Below are 18,654 nucleotides of genomic sequence, written 5' to 3' on the forward strand. Positions count from 1 at the left end.
CGAATATTTGACCCCCTGCATTTTCTCTTCTGTTATCAGAGACTAAATAAAGTACCAGGGAGATATTTTGCCCCTCAAAAACACCCAAACTGGAAGGTAGTACTTTTGAGATATGGGACATATAATGCAAAATATTTCTGACTGGAAGTACTCTAACTGTTTTATTTCCATTTGTGACCTTAAAGTTAATCTCAACCACAGGTTCTAAAACCTGTTTAATTTAAGTTTATCACATGAGTTGTTGTTTTCATGGACCATATACTGGCTGTAACACAGATTGGACCAGTGGACCTACCATCCAAGACTGTTTCAATAGAGCTACAGAGTACATAACTTGTAGGCTCAAAAGGAACCCCTAGAAACATCTTGAATTACAGTTACAATGACCAGTGTCTTTCTGCATTTGTAATTATTACATTGTTAATAAATGCAGTTGATTACTTTTGGTTTAATCATCTTCTTGTACCAAGAAATATTGAGTTTCCTGATTGCTGCAATTACTGACCAATCAGGTCTCTGCTTGCAATATATAAACGCTAGATGGCAGTTTCTGTATCTGTCATACTTTGAGCTCTCATCAGGTGTTCAGTGCACGTCCCGTTATCTGACTTCCATTGCTCTTGCAGGTATGAGTGTCTGTGATGTTTAGTTATTTTAGTCACTCTGTAATATTTGCTTATTGTGAGCATTTAATTACCCTCAGATCAGCTCACAGTGGGGCCTCCTCCTGTTCTGTAGGTTTGATTCTTACCTGTCATCAATCTCTAACGTATTGGTATTAAGCAGGTGCTTTGCCTTAGATTTATACTGCACTTTATCCAACCAGCAATTGGATAAGCATCATGCTGTCTCCTGTGTTGGTGTTGGGAGTCACGGCCTGATTGATATGTAATGCCATGAATGAAAACTTCCAAATAAATCGGATAATTTTCTGACATGCTGTTTTGTTCATGCCAGGGATCCTGGGCCTGTTTTGAGGTCCTTGGCAGCTGGGATGGGACCATTGCTTGCTCTGCTGCAGCTGTGATCTAGGCTTCAGGAACGCTGCTGTTTCGCCCTACCATTTTCATTCATCCATTCGTGCATTTTCCCCCATTATTTTGCCTATGTTTGCCCCTTCTGACTTAGCTTGTCACCACAATGTGACTTTGTGCGGGTTTTACTTAATCGCTGTTTGTTACACTCGAACAGAGTGAAAAACTTCCTGGTTTCGCAGGAGCAGTGACAGGCGCTGTGGTGTAAGCGTGCTCCCATTGTGTGAGGGCAGGGAATGATTTGATTTCTAAGCCTTTGGAAGGAGAAATGTACTCTTCCATGGCACTCAGTGAGACTGTCTCTTTGACAGATTGTCTGTTTTTTTGTGATTTCTCTTAAAGTAGCTGGCATATTATTTTGTTTGCATTTCTTTTAATTTGTTTCTGTTTCGCTGTTGGTGGGAGGCGTTTCCTCAGCTGTTGATCACCACAGTGTTTAGTGTTGATCAGTAGCACGAAGGGCTCCCTGTTATTCTCATTCTTTAACAAGGTGTTTTCTTGTTTAAGAGGCTGAGCTCCCAGTGCTCGTGGTTTTGCTGGTGGCGACATCTCCTTCCCGTGTGCAGTGTGTTTTGCACCTTGGATTGTGGGTTGCACAGCTGTGTGCTGTGGGGTGATTTAAGATGTCTTCTATCCATTAACCTGCCTGCCCACTGGTAAGGCTCAGCTATACTTTTAGCAGTTTTGATTACTTGTTTTTAACTTGTGTTTTTAGGAGTATCTGAAAAAAAAAATGGATGGAACACGTCTGCTGTTCTAAGTTAAACGAACCTGAGTGCCTATTTAAATTTCAAGGTGGTAACTGTTCTAGTTTCTAATCACCTTTTAATGAAGGGATATTCCCTGGGTGAAATTCCCAGGGTGGTGTTGCTGTTTATAATTTTAACTCACCTTATTTGGTAGCTGTACGCACTACACATACACACGGGGAAAAGAAAATGTGAACTATATGGTGGAACATGCACTCCCCTAGAATAGAATGTATTTGTTGTTGCTGTGTAAAAAAAATTAAACAAAGTTGAGGCAGTAAGACAAAATACAAATAGGGATAAAACAATATCAATACCAATAAACAATATCACAGGAGGTAGTGAACAGATCCACAGAATAAAAGTGCAAGGGTCAAGCTAGTATAGCAGTCCTTGGTTTCTGGGTTGGTTGCTATTACACCTTGGCGAGGGGGAGGGACAGGGTTGTGCATGTGATTGCTACAGGATAAAAGCTGTATTTTAGCAATTCAGACCAAGAGTCTCTTATGTTTCGGCAGGGAAATAATAACTGTTACACAACAGTGATACACAGTACAACACCGAATCCAAAACAGTAAAGATGTTGTGTAAAATGAAAATAAAGTACAGAGCGCTTTGATATGCATAGTTCATCAACCAATACTTGTTACATCAAATGCTAGAAGTGAAAAATAGTTTATCTTGAGTTTGATGGCAGCAACACATCTAGAAAAATTAGAACAGTGCAACAAAAGGCTGGAGAAGTAAGCGGTACTAAAAAGAATCAGGTGGAGGAACATATTGTGACTTATTGAAATTATTGACAACAGATCAGTCATATGATTTGATATAAAAAGAGCACATCAGAGAGGTTTATCAGTCTGATTCTAATGTAAAGCTGTAAGGGGTTTAAATATTCCATAATCTACAGTACATAATACCATCAAAAGATTCAGAGAATCAGGTGACAGCCCTGTGCCCCAGGGGCACCGCTGATGGCTGATTGGTTAGAAATCCCTGTGTGGGCTCAGGAACACTTCCAGAAATCAGTATCTGAGCACAGTTGACCATACGTTCCACAAATGCAGGTTAAAGCGCAATCAAGCAAATAAGTAGTTTCATCTGTCACCCGAAAGGCTTCTTCAGTTCTAAAGTAGTTGGTGGGTATCAGCTTACAAGCAGTAGAGGTGCTATTCACACTTGACAGGTCATTACAGTCGCATGTGTCACTGAACCACCTGATCATTGTGTGTGTCGTGTAACTAATTCTCATCTATAAGCTGATTACCTGTCTGAAAGACCAAGTTTTAGTCACAGGATTCAAGATGTGAATGGTTGTAAAACTGCCTAAGGAGAGAGAGACAATGCTGATGAAGAAGCCTCTTCTTCATCCTTATAATCAGCACGCTGCAGACATTACAATCTATTTATTTTCATATATCAAAACGAAACATCACGTATCAGAGATAGCTATAGCTGTTAAAGGGTGAAGCATCGCACAGGTCAAACAGCATGAGTAACAGTCACAATTCATTGAATCAGGAGAGACTGATAAATATCCGTTAAGAGCTCTCAGTCTTATTATTGAATGGCCCATGCTGTCAGCTCGCAACAAACATCACTGACTTATTCACTTACATGTCCCTGTTGCGAGCTGCTATCCTGTAATATGATTCTGTTGCGTATCGTTTTCCACACACATGTGCAGTATCATGACTGATAGATAGCTGAGCAGTTTATCAGTTTACAGGTCAAACAAGTCAAGGACAAGGCTTAACAAGACCAAATGGTCTTGTTTATAGGACAATGAGTTGATGAGATTCATAAAGAATGGATGAGATGAAAAGATTTATCAATGAAGAAAAGGCATAAGCTTAGATGGGCTGGATGCTGTTTGTGTGAAATATATCATGGCTACATCTGGCTTTTAACTAAAGATCTAATACAATGAGGCATGTCTCAAGCCTCAACAGTGAGAGTTATAATCCTTATCAAAATGGCTACAACATAGCAGGATCACAAAAAAAATGAATGCACAGAATGTTTTAAGTTTCCCTTATGGGGGTCTGATGAGGAGCAGAACCAAAGCACACAAAATATCCCTGCCCAGTCAGCCCCATTACATTACACACCATTCACTACAAATCCAATTCATTCCTTTCAGGCTTAAGCCATACCCAAGCAGATGTTTTAGCGAGAACAGCAGCCTGATTGTTGGTCTGGGTGAAACAGTAATACCCTCTGAACTCAGCAGGCCCCAGTGGAGATAGGATAATTGATTTAGCTCAGAGAGGCAGAGCCATCCGCTGTCAGCTAATGACCTGTGTTTACTAAAGTGTGCTCTAAATGGTAGGTGAGTGTGGATGTGCTCTGTTTTTCTGCATATAGGAAATTTACATCTATGGAAACATAGTTTCGGACTTGATGACAGGACAAAAGGGTCGCTTCAGGTTAATTTAAATTCAATAATTTTTCAAATCAGTCTATTATGTTGATAAAAATATGTTAAGGCTCATCTGAGGCAGTTGCATTAAACGGTCTATCCTGAAAAATAAAAATAACAATCATGACTGAGTGACAGTAAGTGGTGTGAATACTGTTATTGTTGGGCCTGTATCCAGTATAAATATGCCAGACCCGAACATTAATGAAAGTTAGCAGAGCTCCCTTTTTTTAAACAGACTTTTTCATTCTTCTATTACAGTTATCATGTATTATTAGCCAATGTCATTTGTTTATACATTAACTCAAATGTATAGCAATACAGTTAAGAGATGTTTTAAGCTATTTAACAGAAATAACATGACTATGCAGAATATTGGAAACATGTTTCATGAATGGCTGGCAAAGATGAATGGTTAAATGGCAACATGTCATGCTGGAATTAAGTGGATAGCAAACTAAATCACATTATTTCTTGAGGGCTTCGTGGTTTATCATATTTCTGATGTTAGCAGGTTCCAGAGAGCATGGAGAGTATCTGTTTTTTGTCAAGCTACATGGGCTGCACATGCATATGCTCTATTAGGACCATCTTCCAACCATACACAGAAACTGACGATGGATGCTGGGCAAGATCTATAGGTTTCTGAGGATTTTTTGGTGACTAATTGCTGTACAAGAAAATTAAATGCAGAGAGCATGAAAGGAGTTAAATTAACTTGTGGTAAAGAGACAGCAGTCAGTGGAAATCTCAGGAATCATAATAAAGGCTGAGAAGGATAATCTCGGCTCTTCTGTAAGCCGATAGGAAGAGAACAGATTGTCAAAAGCAGGGACGGTTTAGCTTCTTTGCAGGAAAATTAAGATTTTCTGTTAATGAAAAAGCCCCAATTTGTAAGAGTCTGCCAGGTTACATGGCAGGTTGTTAAACTCGATTAAATACAGCATCTGACATGTTTTCATCACTTCATTGCTGCTCAAAATAAACTTCTTCAACGCACCAAAGCCATCATCTCTAAAGATAGCCTTCCTATCAGTGTACCTTTTCACTACTCCACTCCTCGCTGTATGTGTTCGTCCTTCTGAAAGCAGAAAAAGGTTCAGCGCAAATCTAGAGCACCTGAAAAACCCTTCATGAGCTGATTCTGAGATTATCTGACACAACCAACTGTGTACACATGTACGTGTGTGTGTTATGAGGAGAGAGGAGACCGACAGAAACAGACAGTACCATCGGATATCTGGTTTAAATCTGAGGAGATGATGAAAAGCTTGTCATCAGAACAATGCTAGTGCTTATTTATTAGCAGAACGAAGGATAAAACTTGGGACAAACCTGGTTCAGAATCAAACCCATGGAAATTTTCTGTCTTCCAGTGTCAGCTTCATGGTTTGTGTAGTTTAAGCAAACAATTTCTAAACAGAACCATCTATCCGTGCACACGACGGTTAGATTTATGTTTTTGTTTTAGTGGTGGATCATGCACTGTACTCTCAGAAAAATTACCCCGAAGTTTGCAACAATATCAGTATAAAACCACTCATAATAACAACATAGGAATTTGTAATATAATATATTTGTAATATACAAACTCCAAGCCATTGTCGACTGGAATATATAAAAATAAACTCATATCTTGCCACTTGAATCAGAAAATATATTTCATCAGCCCAAAGGGAAGTGACTTTATTAAAATGCAAACTTAAACTTAACATTAAATATAAACTTAACTCTGCAATACGTTATTTTTTTTAAGCATTTATCTAACAAACACAACGTTAATGTGCCTAACTGAACAACTTCACTTACAAAATTTAAACAATTGAAAACAATTGAGAATGGCATTTGTTTTAGATAAAGAAAAGAGGATAATTGTTGCAGTTTTATAAGAGTGATATTTAGCCACACTTACTAAATACAAGATTTCAACTGCCTAATAGTCTATGGTAGTCATTGTCTGAACCTAGATTTGTTCACATTTTTAAAAATTTTGATTGTACTGGTGTCTATTAAAAGAAGCATCAAAATAGTTGAACAATTACATAATTAAGTCTTTATTACAATTTGGAAATCTTTGCAACATTTTTCTGGGAATGAGATTTGTAAAGAAGTTATAACCAAAGATGTCTTTGGTGTTACACTATAAGACTGTTACTTGCTTTCTATTATCTTGAACCAAATCTGATTTGAACCTCTGAGAGCAAGAACTGTAACATCCCAGTTAGTTTCCGAGCCTGTCCTGCTCCAACATGCAACTATCATAAGTGTATGTTTATGACACATTCAAGAGTTCATTTTAAAATGACTAATCTATCTGTCATTGAGTGTAGTAAAACACTGAGCAAAGAGAAGATATTTCCTTCTAAAAATGACTCTGGACTCTAAAAAAGGACTCTGCTTGCACAAACAGTACTGATGGGTTCTTTTGTCTTATTTTACTTTGAATGATGGGTTACAGGATCCATGCAACCACCTAAAATTACATCTGGATTACAGCTATCCACTTCGAGCGTAACCAGGAATTTTTATTTAACGACACTGAGCACAAATTATACATAATATTAGCAATTTCTCCATTTCTATCTGAATATTGTCAAGTTTCCTGCAGATCCCTGGCTTAGGTGCATGCCATGTGAATCCAACACAGGAATGACCTGATTTCCAAAATGCACTAGGTTAAAGATGAAACAGTTCTTTAATATTTTAAGCAAGATTACTTTTTCATTTCCATCTTCACAAATGGGATATTCTCCCATTGTGCTTGCAAAAGGCTTCACATTTTGCATGACTGGAGTGCTCTTTTGAGGTCTACTCACAGATTTTAAGAGATATTTAGGCTGGGGGACCAGAATAAATCATTCAGATTGTGCCTATTCATGTAGCCCATTGTGGATTCTGAGGTGTGTTTAGACACATTATATATCATGTTATGCATTTTCACAAATGATGTTTGCTTCCTGAATTCACAAGGATTTAAATGGTTCTACTATTTCTTCTACTAGTGAAGCATTCCCTGTGCCACTCTCCGCTATCAAAGCCTAAAACACCAGTTTTATTTCCACAGCATTTTGTGGTGAAGATGCAGTAGAGTCTGATCAAATGTCTAATAGCCATGTCTGGATTTTAAAAAGGGACCTTCACGAACAAAAACACATGTGGCCTTGGCTTTACCTTTACTCAGTCACAAAATGAAATAAACCAGTGAGAAGCCATCTTTTAGTTACGTTTCTAAAATGAATGGCTCAAGTAGGAATTAGATTCTACAGATAATGACAAACAGAAGTGCTTTCATCTTTATCTTGTGTGTTTTGTTGTGTGTATGAGTCATAAACTGAAGGAAATGTGAATCACCAGAGGTTGGGAAATAATGATCCATCCAGGAGATAACGGAGGATGTTTGACAAGAGTACCCAGAATAAAATGAAAACCTACTCTGAGTTTAGTGTTCCCATATTTACAGAGCCTGATGGTGAAAAGAAGGTGAAAAAGTTAGAGTTGTGGCCTTTAACAGTCATCAGTGTGGCTGTGACATTAGGCATTGGGATTCATTTTAGCATGTACAGTTAAATTGGATCAAAACTTGAGCCCCACAGCTCTGTGCACACTGTGAGCTGCAGTGGTGAGAAATTGTTTTGTTGCTACAGCAGGAGATGATCGTGTGTTGAGTGGTTAAAATAGATGCTCGCTTCTGGCTGATCTCTGAGCAGCTTGTCCAGATAGTGGAGAAGACTTTATCAACCTTCTGTGTGGTCTGTGCCAAATGCACAAATGTGTGTTGTTTTGTGTTAACATGAAGCAATGAAACTACAAAACTAAAAACTAAAACTAAAAAACTAGGTTAACAAGAAACTAGACTGAAAATGCTGTTCAGAAGCATCTTCTTCAGCTTGCTTTGAGCTATTCATATTGTAATTTCTCACAAAGGTTTTGAACATAAAGTCCTAGTGCATAACTGATCCACATAGTAACGTTCACTTTGTCCCATATAAAATTTTCTGCTCTTTGTGTACTTCAACTAGACTGATGCATTTGCATTTCCTTATTACCACATTACCTTTGTTTTCCTTTCATTATCATTTTTAATTTCTAAGCATCATGTAAGCAGTTTTTAATGGCCTTGTTTTTAACGTGTCATACATATACACTTCTTTTGGACAGGACGCGTGTCTTTTACCATCATATTGGTCTGTTGGTGAGTACAGTCAATTTAATGGAGATGGTATATGGATTTTAATGGGTCATGGTAGCATTGGAAAGCAACAGAGAAAATGTGTACAGAGCTATCTGTACGTATGAAGAGCAAAACATTCTGACATCCTGTCTCTGAATTTGGAAGAATGTTGAACAACCTTTCAATCGAATGTCTGATGGAAATATGGGGCTGCCAATTAGCACATTGGGCTCCTTGAAACTGTTAACAGAAACAGTTAACAGAACAGAGTGTTCAGAGAAAAATAACTCTACAGGAACTTTTTAAAAACTCACAGTGCATACAAATGTGCTTTCAATAGATCATAACCAACTCCATCCTTTTCAGCAGAACTCAATTAAGTATGTCAGTTGTAGGTCATAACTCAAAAGCTCATATTTAAAGGAAACTTTAAACCCTCTTTGAACACTGCCATAATGTGATAAAGGTAAAAGCATTTTGTTTCTATATTTTTCATACATATTTTGATCCATTTTACACTACGTACAATCTGTATCTGAACTCTCAAATTGAGTAAGAGTGACCTAACTGAATTATAGGACAGCAGTCGGCAGATGATTTAGCCCCTGGGCCTCACATCTTTTGTTTAATTTTTCATGTCTATTCTAAATCTCCCTAAAATTAAAAGTCACTACTCCTTTTGATATATCCCTGTTGGATATGGTTGTTTTTCACTCAACGAGCCACTTCGTTTCTAGGCAACACTTCCTCATATCAAATTGACATTCCAAAATGTAGTGAATCCTTTTTTTTGGACACAATTTTCTTTCTGTGTACATGGACACAAAACCATTTACATACAGAGGTGTCAAGGAATTTAATGAAACTGTAGCAATGGAAGTGTTGAAGTGCTTCGATAGCAGTTGTGGGTAAACAAATGAAAATGGTTGATAACATTCAAAATTATGCATAAAGACCCTGAAGAAGCCAAGTGACTGAGTGGACTTACCTCACAGACTTAACAAACCTTAACCCTGACCCTTTTTTCTTTTACCAAAATATGCTAAAATACATCTAAGAAGCAAGTTGCTATGTTACTGTGAACACAATAATAATTTTAATACATTTTACGCCTTTAGACCAACCAAATTAAACTATTCCTACAGTTAATTTAATTTGCAGCCAAAGGAAACTTCAAAATAAAAGATTACTGGTGAATTGCACATATATTTTACTTGTGCATGTTTAATTAAACTGTAAAGATTACATGAGGTGCATTTTCTTCTAACATGGTGTTGGCTTCTCTGCAAAACCACTGTGTTCATCCAATGATCCATTTTTTTATATCTGCTTAATTGAAGTCAGGGTCGCGGCTGGAGCTTATCCAAACTGCCATTGGGCGAGAGGCATGGTACACTCTGGACAGGTCCCCAGCATTGTGTTCAACCATTTGAAAAACAAATTTGTGCTTTTGTCTTGTCTTGCGGCATTTCAATGTCATGAAACAGAGAGTTCCTTGCTAAAAAGACTCAATTTTGTGTATATTGTATATTTCAAGTAAAAATTCCACTGGATACTTATTGATGGAATAAGTAAAACAAGAAATTTCAAATAAAAGATTTATGAATCTGGTAACAGAAACTAAAAATGAATATTTGTCTTCAACAGTTTCCATTTCTCTGACATTTCACCTTTACAGGCTTTGAGTCAACAATTGAGAGATTGTTGGAAATGCAAGATAGCACCCTCCCTAAACTGCCTTTAAGTAATGGAAACACAGTAGTAAAACTAATGGCCTGAGCAGCTGCTGCTGCGAGTGTGAGAAGAGCATGCGGGTATAGATTCAAGTATGACCCCTGCTGTCATTTTTATTGCCAAATTATCAGCAACTATGATAACAACTTCCATCTGTCTTTTGATAAAGCTCTAATTATATGAATAGCCTAACTACAGATTAGTCAGGGGTGGAGGCATACTGCAGTAACAAAAGGAGACGAGGAGATAAAGAGAGGGAAAGAAATTAAGGGAGAGGAAAGAGAAGGTCTTAATCTTTGAAAAAGAGTGAGAACTAAGGAACTGGAAGGATCACTATGAAAACTGGCAAAGACACAAACCTCAAGTCTCTAAGGTTAAATCATTTAGATTGAAAAAAAAAAGAAAAAAGCATCATTAACATAGCACCGACATGCCACAATGTAGTCAATTATCTCCTCTGGTGAAACAATGGTGTGAAAAATCAGGAACAGAAAGCCTGATATTTTACTTTGAGAGTGACAAACTGCTTTCTCACATTGAGTCCCATCCCGTGTGAAGAATCTTGCCGTAAATCCGATGGGATTAACATTGATACAGTCTGCCCTTCTCTGGATTTCTTTAATTCCATAGTAAAGAGAAAACCCAGAAGCATGAACACTGACAAGAAAATCTGTTGAAATAAGCAAGCAGGCTGAGTTGGTTGTATTTGTGCATAGAAGGCTATGTTTCCACAGTACGGAGTACGTTCATATACATTTGCGAATGTGTGTTTAATTGTGTAGTTAAATCAGGGTTATTATTTCTCTCTTGTAAATTATACTTTGGTTTTCCTTATATTCTAAAAGTAATTTCTTAGCTTGTTATTTCAAGTAAAGACAAAGACAAGCAGTTACTGAGAATGAAGTAATGACTCACAAAAAACAGGTCTGGGGCAATCAGAAAACAGACCAAGACCAACAACCAAACCCAGAGAAAAGGCTGAGTCAAAATAAAAGGGAAGTAAAGCTGACTAAAAAACAGAACATGTAAACCGAAAAAACAATGAAGCAACGTACAAACAAGCACAAGGAAGTCTAATTTTCCCTCCAGACTGACTTTCATACAACCCGGCTTCTCATGATCTCAACCTCTTCCTGATACCAAAGGAGCATTGTCAGATGTTTCTCCCATTTGCCACCAAAGTTTAGACTCTGTGGAGGTATTATCCTATCACTGAAATTATAGATTGAAGTCTGATCAGCAAACAGATTGTTTCAAATTCTCTATTACATCCATAAGTTTTGTTCCATATTTTCAATCGATCTCTTGTTGTTGAAATTGTATTGCCATAGCATAATGCTAGCAGGACACAAAATAAAAGAGAAGTAATTATAACTCCTACGATCATTTTCAATCATTTAACTGACCGTTTAGAGAAGAGGAGGCCCTTAAAGAGACAGGAGCTGAATATAATAATAATAATAATAATAATAATAATAATAATAATAATAATAATAATAATAATAATAATAATAATAATAATAATAATAATAATAATAATAATAATAAATTAACCTATATACTTGAACATTTATTCAGGTTAAAATCATTTTAAAACAAGAACAATAGTGGATTTAAGAAATGTGTATTCTTGAATATAGCAGCATGTACCTTTTGATAATGTTTCAGTGTAGCGTAGAGTCCTGAAAATGTAAAAATACTATTTTGCTTGCAGTAGATCTTAGATTTAAGGTCAAACCCCTACTGATGAATTGATGCAAATAAAGCTGATGAAACTCTGTTGCATAACCACAGAGACACAGAGACGTGCTACGTCTGCCGCAGCAACCAAGAAAATAGTCACAATTTAACTTCATCAACAAACTGAAGACACGTTTGCAGAAGCTGAGAACCTCAGTTAAATATGCCTAGATGACTTTCCATCTCAATATTTTCATTGGAAAGGACACTTTCTATTCTGTTCCATCTGCAGATGTGTTTATGATTTTGAACAGAATGACGCAGTGTATTTAATGTTCATGGCAATATTTCTGACAGTCTGGAAACTAATGCACTAAAAGGACCTAGAGGCAGAGGCCACATTTGGAGGTCTGTGATGCTTTGAGCCTTTAAGCCTATAGGCAGAAATTCCACAAGGGGACAGGTGCTTCTGAAAAGATCAGGATCCCCATTTCCATGCCTCACACTTGTATGCTCCACTGGCTGTTATCCCCACAGGCCAGCACACATAGTTTTCAGCAAAAGTGTCTCTATACAGCCAAGTCTCAGGAGAAAATGTGTGATTAAGACCTGTAACCATGTCTTTATTCATATTTCAGCATAACCATGTGTTCTTTATGGGTAAACCTAACCACATTTTCAATGATATTCAAACCTAATAGTGTATACTTTATACCTATCCCTTCCAACTGCTACTGACAGCCAAGTTGAAAAGTGAAAAGTTGCCAGACTAGATTCGGTTGTATTCAAACTGTTTTTTACACAATGTTCTGTTCTCAAAAAAGGCTAGTTTTAATACCAAAATGTTTCATCTCAATTAGCCAGATTATTATACCACTCCCCAACTTGACAGTTCAGATGACATCCTGAATATTGCCTTTAACTCTATATTAGACTCAAGTGGCTTTTCTCAAAAAAGGAAGAGACCGACTCACTCTCTCAGTCATATTCTTGATCTTGTTCTGACATATTTCACTGAAAGTGAACGACTAATAGTATAACCCTGTCTTATCCAATCACTTTTCAATAGATTTTGAGTATACAGTACTTGACTATGTAGCAGCCATCTAAAAATAAATTGTCTTTATAATAGGTTACGATCAGAGAATGCTGTAACCTAATCTAAAGAATCAATTCCATTATAATTTTCTTCAGTGTCTTTTGACAATACAACGGAGGGCAGCTACCTGAACATTAGACCTACAGAACTTGATGATATCTTTTTATAAAGCTACACCTTCAGTGCATACAACGTTGGACAATGTTGTGAAGAAGGTATTGATTATGAAGAAGCTGGCTTCTTGGTTTAATTCACAGCAGTGTACTTTAAAGCAGACTTCAAAAAGCTGGAAAGATAATGGCGTTCCACTAATTTAGATGAATCTCACTTAGTCCGGAAAGATAGTTTTATAACATATAAGCCCTTTGCAAAGCTAGATCTGCTTATGATTACTCATTGACAGAAGAAAAATGGAACTCCAGTTTTATTTCAGCGCTGTAGCCATGTATAATCTAACACTAATAGTGATATTTAAAAAAAAAAAAGCTCATTCAATAATAAATTGCTTCCATTTGAGAGTAAATACATGGCATCTTTCTTACTATTGTCACTGATGTAACATCAAGTGAAACAAGTTTAGAAACGTCTATAAAATGACTGTTTTTGTCTAACAACAATGGCTTCATCTAAAGAAATCAACTTGTATTTTTAGACTCTATCCCAACCAGACTGTTCAAGAAGGTTTTTCCCTTGATCAACACTTCGATAATAGATTTGATCTACCTCTGCTGACAGATTATGTACCTCAGGTTTTTAAGTGTTCTAAAAAATCAACTTTTCTATAAAAAACATTTGATTGTGGTTGTTAGCAAATGTCAGACCTATATTCAATCTTCTTTTATATATAAACTCCTTGATAAAAGTGTTGCAACTCAGTTTTTTTTTTTTATAGTTTGCTTATCAGTATTCTGTTTAAAGAGTTTTATTCAGGAATTAGAGCATATCATAGCACTGAAACAACCATTCATTGCCTACATCTCCTTTTTGCAATTCAAGGTCACAGGGGAGCTTGAGCTAAACCCCGGTACCATCAGTGGATAGGTCACCAGTCCATCAAAGGGCTAACACAGAGGGAAACAAGACAAACGATGACACAGTCAATTTAGAATCATAAAATCCATCCATCCATTTTCTATACCGTCAATCTGTCAGTCGGGTTGCGGGGGGGCTGGAGCCTATCCCAGCTGTCATCGGGCGAAAGGCGGGGTACACCCTGGACAGGTCGCCAGTCCATCACAGGGCCACATAGAGACAAACAACCACACACGCTCACACTCACTCCTAAGGACAATTTACCAATTAACCCAATTAACCTGCATGTTTTTGGACGGTGGGAGGAAGCTGGAGTAAAACCGGAGTACCCGGAGAGAACCCACACATACACGGGGAGAACATGCAAACTCCACACAGAAAGACCGCAGGTGGGGATCAAACCCAGAACCCTCTTGCTGTGAGGTGATGGTGATAACCACCACACCACTGTGCAGCAAATTAATAAATAATTTCCTTATTTCTGCTGCTATAGGCCTTGACCTCCCATCATGCACTGAGCACCTGTCCTGTAAATCATTCTGTCAACTTGAGTTTTTCTTCTTTTCAGCAGGTATCACTGGCCTGGTGTTATGGCTATGCTTGTTGATCCCTAATTCTTGTCTTCCCAACTTCTCACTAGTCAAGGCAGATGGCTGAACTTAATCAGTATGGTTCTGCTGGAAAAATTTTCCTGTTAAAAGGGAATTTTCCTCTCCTTTCCTTTCCTTTCCTTTCCTTTCTTTCCTTGGCTTGGATTATAATTGGATTACATTGAATTGTATCGAATTGTACTATATTTGGATTGCAATTGGACTGTATCTTTACAATGCCTTGAGATTATGTTTGTTGTGAATTCAAGTGAAAGAAATTAAATTTAATCAAATTTAATTTCTGACTGATGTTTGCACCCCTTGACAAGATTTTATTTTCTGATGTACGGCATGTATTTTTTAATTTTTTTTGGAAACTGGGCATTATTTGTGGTTTACTGTCGCTATTGTATAACATGTTCAGTATTTCTGGTCCCTCTCGAAAGCACTGTGGGTCTGAAAAAGTATAATTTATCCACATGGAAAGTCTTAGAAAAAAGTGGGTGAAAAGATTACAGCAATTTTCAATTCAGACAACAACAAAAGACACATTTGGGCCGGCTTTCATTTGCTCACTGCCAACATAAACAGGGGAAATAAACATCCAAAGGGTAAACAGTGGCTGCAATACATTGTTTACTTCCATCACAGATAGATACACTCACATGGGTCTGTTTTTCTCACCTTTCCCCAACTTGTTAAAACTTTTTGAAAAAAGAAAAAAAACTCTTTTTCATGACACTACTGATTACTTATTATATAGCTACCATAAAATGATGGCTCAATGACCAAATCAGACATAATTATATGCAACTTATCTGATTAGTTTAATCAATTGCTTCACAAATTAAATGTTTCTTCCATGAGGCTTAATGAGGATAAAATGATATGCTGCCAGTAGGGCTGGATAATGTGACAGGCTGCCCAACAAGCTTAAAGCTTGGTTTCTTAACATATTCATACTCTCTTTCAAATACTTTTTCTACAGCTTTCTGTATGTTTCTGTATGTTTATATTAGCCTTGTGTTTTATTTCAGAGGTGGGATTTTAACACACAAGTTTTCCAGTAACGCTACACTGAGACCTGTGGTGACCTGAGTTTAATTGTCCTGTCATTGGTCAGTTATTTCTCATGTAAAGGAGGATGTTGTCAGTGCACGTCATCCTCATTGCAACTCTAGTATTTCCAAATCATTATTGACTGTTTTTTTTTTTGAACTGGCGCAATCACCATGTGAATATAACCTCCTCTGATACTTCAAAGAGCATTCTTAGGAAGGAATATTTTACAGTTGAGTAGTAAACTCATGTTCACAGATACTGCCTCACCATCTGCCCAGCTGTGATGCTGCTATCATCCAACTCACGTGCTATACAACTGTAAACAGAGGACTGCAGTGAAAACAATGTTCACAGAGGTAAATTACCTCAAGTATATTTTGTGTTTGCTGAATCATAACTTCTAGAAGGTCCTGCAAATGTAACCTTTTGGAACAACACAGTTTATGTTAACTAATGACAAATCATAAATTGTGGAACAAAGCTGCAATTCAGCATCAGATCTGCTTCTTGTACCCTCAATTTCAGTTAAACACTAAAGCCAGTTACCTCCAAGTCTTACATTCGTGAAATTCCTGTCCTACGTTGCCAGACAACATGCAGTACATACAGGCTGTGTGATATATACTATACTATATACTATACCGCTTCACTGCCTGTGAATTACAATGAAGCAACTCGGTGGAATAAGTTATTTGTGTCCCAATGGGAGGCTCTACACTGACCCCGGTGTATAATCCGTAAGTCAAGAATTGTCAGTCATGTTTTTGAAGCCTCGTCTTGCACAGCGATTTTCCAGGAAAAGGCATGCTACGTTTACCTTTACATAGACACAAGATAGACTTTTTCTAAATGCTTCTTAATGAAGACTCTAATCAAAACTCCATGAGTTGGATGACAAGGTTGTCCAGCTGACAATATTTGAAGCAGAAAGATTTTGATATGAGAATCCAACTAGCTGCATGGATGCTAAGCTAAACAACTGAAGCTAGAGCTGCGTGTTAAATCTGCAGCACATGTCCAGCCTCCCACCCAAATCCTTCCATCGAAAATTTAATTGTGCACCTTCGCACATGTTTGTGATTAGTAGTGATCAAATGCCACCAAAAAGTAACTCCGAATATCTCCTAAATCAATATTTAGCACAAAACTGACTCCTAAACTAAATTATTTTCCCTCCAGTTGTTGTTTGTTTACATATCAGTCAGTGACAGTGATCACTTGTGTTATTGAATTTAAGTCCTGTGTACATTTGGCAGAACATTAAAAACTTGAATAGAAAAAAAACATTTTGATTTTTAATGTTTTTACTTGTGAGAAAAGGAGCTTGTCGTGGTAAAGTTTGCAGTTTAAGATAAATTGATAGACAAATGGAATTTGGGTCACTTTTTGTAGGTTTTCGAAAGCTTAAATAATATTAATTTAATCATTTTAACATGGATGACATTTTTACTGGGGTGTAACTGCATGAAATGTACAATGTATCTGGAGCAACAGCTAGATAAAACAAGAGAAATGCATAAATTCACATTTTGAATTTCAAAACAAAATAAATAAGGTAATTTTGTCCACAATTTTTCCTGTGAAGCAAAATATCCTCTCCTGCCTTTGATTAAGAATCTAATTTATCCCTGTTTATCAAAATGTCATCAGTGAAGTTGTTGTTTTTTTCCCACAAAAATAATGCCTTCGTCCAATAAGAGGCTTAGATGGAACTATATACTTTTGCCTCATTTAGCACGCTTGAGTCTTTGAATATGTAAATTAGTCTCTTCCTCTATCTCCATTGCTTGCCTGCAGCTGGTACTGTAACTGTCTATTTTGCTTAATAGGCTGAAAAACTAATCCGTTAAACAAAGGCAAGATGGAGTAATTCAGCCATACATGTTCAAATCCCAAACCAGCTCTGAATAAGTGGAGCAAATTGTACAGTGTTGCCTACACAATTACACTTCTGAGGAGCAAAGTATGTATGAGATGGACATAGATATGGCACTGTTACTGTAACTTATTGATTTGTCTTGACTGATTTAACTGATTTATCCTATTCAGGGTCAGGGTTACTATTCTAACCTACAATGGAAACCTAAACAGCAGCTCAACTACAATTTCCACATCGTTTGGCATTTTCTTTTATACACTGCAGATACAAGGTGGAAACCAGAGTTCGCATTCAGTGAATATTTTCCATCACTGACTTTTTTTGTCTTCACTGTGATGGAAAAATCTGCAAGCTGTTCATTATTTTGACAGATTAGAACATGGAAACAATGCACCAAGACGTTATGTAATTCACAGCAACAGTATCAATAGCCACACATACTGTATACCACCTGTAAAAACTCCCAATGTCCAGTGAGAGACAAGTGTGCAATAATAAATTTAATTATTGTTTGATATAGTATCTAGTTATCCACTAGGCTTTAGCCATCACTTGTTACAACCATTTCTATCTGAATATCTAAGATGGTCTCTTCTAATGGAAGATGAAGTACAGATAACGTTTATCAGCCCACAATAACTTATATAAATGGGCAAACAATTGGCGGCAGTAAAGTCCATAGGGAGCAAGAGTTCCTGTGGCTGGGGAAAGAAAATAGCTAAATGTTCTGCGCTATCTGCAGAAAAGCTAACATGAGCGATGAATTTGTCTGAGGATGCATAAGGATGCCAAAATAGCATTGAATGATCATAAAAATTTTTTTAAAAAAAACAGAATAATAAGTACTGACATTTTCTGGCATATTTTTCTTAAACATCTAAGAATAAGTTGAAAATTTCACAAAGCAGCATTGCTTTTCTCTTTCCATTTAAATTGAGAGTGAACTCCACGGGGCAGCCATTTGATCAACTTGAACAATGTGAGCAGGAAAAGTACCAGGGCCAATTCCGATGTGTGGCACGGCTGTACATCTGTTTGACTGTGACTAGCGTAAAGACTTAGTGTTTCAAGTTCTTCAATTCACTGTCATTGTTAAGTAGAAAGTGGATTTGGACAAATTTCTCTAATTCCAATAATTTAATGATTCAGTTCTCCATTTACTGTCCCACACTGATGGTTAAGGTATGTGTGCTCAGTAGTGT

This window comes from Leuresthes tenuis, unplaced genomic scaffold (assembly GCF_036924035.1).
Source record: "Leuresthes tenuis unplaced genomic scaffold, fLeuTen1.0.hap1 SCAF_15, whole genome shotgun sequence".
Classification (NCBI taxonomy): Eukaryota; Metazoa; Chordata; class Actinopteri; order Atheriniformes; family Atherinopsidae; genus Leuresthes; species Leuresthes tenuis.